At 32.7% G+C, this 4,724-nt stretch overlaps 1 pseudogene; it reads right to left on the reverse strand.

Annotated features, from left to right (window-relative positions):
- Positions 1-1,466: 1,466 nt before the first annotated feature.
- LOC111728621 lies at positions 1,467-1,564 on the reverse strand (annotated as a pseudogene).
- Between the last annotated feature and the right edge of the window lie 3,160 nt (positions 1,565-4,724).

Genomic DNA, 4,724 nt, shown 5'->3' on the forward strand with positions numbered 1-4,724 from the left:
TGATATGGGCTAATCTAACTGGTGTTAGATGATATCTCAGAGTGGTTTTGATTTGCATTTCTCTGATGATTAAGGATGGTGAGCACAGACACATGGCCTATAGATATATGAAAAAATGCTCACCAAAAGTTTTTAATTTTGATGAGACAAATTTATCAATTCATCCTTTATGGATTGTGCTTATATATGAAGTCTAAGAACCCTTTGCCCACCCCTAGATTTTAAATATTTCCTCCTATTTTTTACTGAATTTTTAAAGTTTTACATTTTTTTTGAAGATAATCAAACATGATTTTTATTCTTTAAAATATACAAAATAATCACTAGTTGACAATTCTCTTAATCACACCTAAGATCTAAAAATGCATGCATTTGAAAATAATTATAGTAGAAGAAAAAATATTGTGAGTATACTCTTTTAAGATTCTTACATAATGTATAGAGCATTATGATATAATTTGAACATAAGCTATGATTAATTAGAAATGTATTTTGTAAATGTGAAGGCAAAGAATAAAATTTAAAAAAAGTATAAATAACAAGCTGATGGTGGAGATAAAATGAAATCATTAAAAAATATTCTCAAAACCAGAGGAAAAAGAGAGGGAAAAATAAAGATTGAACACAAAGAGAATAATGAGGGAGATGATAGGTCTTAATACAGGAATAATTACATTAAACACAAATGGTCTAAACATAATAATTAAAAGATAGAGATTATCTGATTAGATAAACAAGTGAAACCTAACTATGTGCTGGCTATAAATAATCAACATTACATATAAAGGCATAGGTTAAATGTAAAGAGATGAAAATGATATTATCATATAAATATTCATCAAAATAAAACGGAGATGACTATATTGATATCAGATAAAATAGATTTTATAACAAGGAATATTTCAACGTATGTTTGAGAATAAAAAGGAGCATAACATAATAGTAAAGAGATTGATTCAAATATATAACAATCCTATACAACAAAGGAACAATAACAACAGCAACAAAGACAAAACCATAATTTAGTTGGAAACTTCAATATGCCTCTCTCAGTAACTAATAGAACTAACATAGCAATAGGTATAGAGAATACCCGAACACAACTACACATATTTAGAGAATCACTGTGGCTATGTGTTAGGCAAAGATTTCTTAGATGTGACACCAAAAGCAAATCTGCTAAGAGAAAATGTCAATAAATTAAATGTCATTAAAATTTAAAACCTTTGCTTTTCCAAAGACTCAGACTGGGAGAAAAATCTGTAAAACACATAACTAAAGAAGGCCTTGAATCCATGGTTTACAAAGTACTCTTAAAAATGAATAATAGGAAAACAAACAAAAAAAAATAGAAGTAGGAACAATATTTGAAAAAGGAATTACATCAAAGATGATGTAAGAAAGAATGCTTAACATTATTAATCATGAGAGTGAAAATTAAAACCTCAAACTTAGATTTATTATAAAAAAATATGGAATGCTTCATGAATTTGCATGTCATCCTTGCCATGCTGATCTTCTCTGTATCGTTCAGTTTTAGTACATGTGCTGCTGAAGTGAGCACAAGGTTTACATTTTACATTTAACTCCATGATGGTTAAAATTTAAGTATCCATTCTACTTGATCATAAGTTGACCAGTTATTTGGTTAAACATTATTCTGGTTTTGTCTGTGAGGGTGTTTCTGACCAAGATTAATATTTGAATCAGTGGAATGAGTAGAGCAGACTGCCCTCCCCAGTGTGGATGGGCCTCAAGTAACCCAGGGGGGACTAAACAGAACAGAAAGGTGGAGGAAGTAAGATGTCTTTCTCTCTCTCCCGCTGACTACCTTTGAACTGGGGCATTAGTCTTCTTCTGCTTTCAGACTTGAACTTGGACTGGAACTTATGCCATCAGCTCTCTTGATTCTCAGGCCTTTAAACTTAACTAGAATTTACCATTGGCTCTTATTTATATTACCATTGGCTCTTATATGCATTAGATTATATATATTGTTAAATATATTCTCCTATTTGTCTATGTCTGTGGGGAACCCTGTCCAGTTTAAAGTCTATGATTCATTTTGAATCAACTTGTGTAAGGTGGCAGGTGGTTTAGGTTGAGGTTTGCTTGTCTTGCCTATAAATATCCAGTTGCTCAAGCATCATTTGTTGAAAAGGTCATTATTAATCCTTGGAATTGCTTTGGCACTTTTGTCAAAAATCATTTGTGGTGACATTAGCAGGATTGGTGGAGAAAAAATGTAAATATCAATTTTCTCAGAATTCTGGAAATCATCCAAAGACTTAAATAATCTGAGAACTGTTTATTCAACAAATTACTCAATCTCAGTAAGAATTGAAGGAATTATTTCTAATACTCTCTTTTTAGTTCTGTGATTGCCCTGTAAATAACAGCTCCACAATCATAGGAAAAGCCAGCAACTTAGGAATCTTTGGAGAAGGAAGAACAAGCATAGAGTTCCCCCAAAGATGCAGTCTCAGAGAAGAGTCATAATCTGATCTTTCTGGGAGTTCTTGGAAAACTCTTATTTACAGGACTTGCCATTATGTGACCTGATCCTCTAAGTGGGAAAAGGATATTTCCCCAGGGAACCCTTAATGAAAATAATCAGAGGAATGGTTTAGCATTTTCCTCTACCTGAGGAGATGATAACAATGGGGACAAACAAGAAGATGTCTAAAATCTTTAAAAGAAGACCAGAAAATGAAATGTCCATAAGGACTGCTAAATGCCCCCAACTATTCCTGGTAATTGAGGGGAAAAGACCCTACCTCTTACATTTGTCTCACTTTGAAACTCAGAACAAGTGGAAAATGAACGCTAAAGCTGAATCATACACTGCCTGCTTGAACATGGGAGACACAGCCAGTGTGCACAGGGAACCCTTCAGTTGGGCTGGGAAACTTACTGGCTCATAGCCTTTAAGGAACTATCTGTTTAATTATTAGCCATTAGTTGGTCACTAAGTTAGCCCAGCACAGAGTTTAGTGGCTTTACAAAATCAGTTTGAGAAAGTCACTAAATGGATAAACAACAACGATAAAAACAACTAACAGCAATAACAGCAAAATCTGAAAAGAAGGGAAGGTGACTTCCAGAACTGCCATGTGGTGTTTCTTAAAGTTCCAGTTTTCAACAAAACAAGATATACAAGGAAACAGAAAAGCATGGCTGAAACTTAGGAAAGAAAAAACAAACCCACACACATAGTGAATAAAAACTACCCTAAAGGTTGTAGACTTATTAGTGAGTTTTTTTAACCTATTTTAAATATATTCAAAGAACTAAAGGAAACCATATCTAAAGACATTAAGAAAATTATGACACCAATTACTACCAAATGAGAATATCCATACACAGAAACCATATTTTTAAGTACAAAATATGAATTCTGGATTAAAAAGTATACCAATTAAATGGAAAAAATTCACTAGAGCTGCTCAACAGCAAATATGAGCTGACAAAATCATCAGAGAACTTTAAGATAGGTCAATTGAGTTTATTTAATAGAGGAAATAGAAATAAAAATAATGAAGATAAAATAATGGGGTCCTATAGACCTGTCAGGCACAGCCAACACATAAATATAACATGAGAATCAAAAAAGGAAAAAACAGAAGTAAAGGTGAAGAAGAATATTTGAAGAAATAATGAGTTAAAACTATCCACAGTTATGGTAAAGATCCATTGAGATCAGCAAACTCTCAAATAGGATAAAATTAAAGAGATCCATAGCTAGATACACCATAATCCAACTGTCAGCGTATATCATGGAGTACTACTCAGCCGTAGCAAAAAATGGTGAACTAATACCTTCTGTAACAACCTGGGTGGAACTAGAAATCATTCTTCTAAGTGAAGTATCACAAGAATGGAAAAACAACCACCACATGTACCCACTATTAAACTGGAAGTAATTAGTCAACATCCATGTATGCATTTGGTAGAAAAACTCAATGGAAAGGAAGCAAGTGGGAGAGGGTGAGAGAGGAGAGGTAAGTTCCAGGTTTGGCTATTGGACACAAGTGCACACTATCCAGTGATGGGCAAACTTATAATTTTGACTCAAACTGTACAAAAGTGATTTAGATGAAGGAAACATATGTACCCCTGTAATATTCTGAAATTTTAAAGAAGGACAAAAATCTTGAAAGCATAAGGAGAAAAGCAAGGTATCACAGAACAAAACTGTAAATAAGACTAACTGTTGATTTTTTTCAACAAAAATAACATAGACCAGAAGTCACTGATATAACATATTCAGTGGGCTAGAAGAAAAAGACTGTCAACCAATAACACTATATCCAGAAAAATTATCATATAAAAGTTAAGACATTCTTAGATAAACATAACCAACAAAACTCAGTGCTGATAGATTTGCCCTATGAGATCTACTAATGGAGGTCCTTAGGGTTTAAGTAAAAGGACATTTGACAGTAATTCAAACCTACATGAATTAATAAAGAGCACTTCTAAAGGTAAGCATAGAAGTAAGTATAATATAAGCAGCAAGTGTAAAACTGTGTTTATGGGTCTATTACACATACAGATGCAATTTGTGTAATTTGCTGTGTGAACATCACAGCACAAAATGGTGAGAAAGAAATCATAAGAAAAACTTTTTTTATACCATTGAATTTAATTTGGTACTAATCAAAAAAAAATAAACTTTTAAATTAGGGTGTTAATTACAATCCACAGGGCAAGCACTAAAGAAA

Source organism: Otolemur garnettii, unplaced genomic scaffold (genome assembly GCF_000181295.1).
Source record: "Otolemur garnettii isolate 467f Iridium unplaced genomic scaffold, OtoGar3 scaffold00173, whole genome shotgun sequence".
In the NCBI taxonomy this organism is placed as follows: Eukaryota; Metazoa; Chordata; class Mammalia; order Primates; family Galagidae; genus Otolemur; species Otolemur garnettii.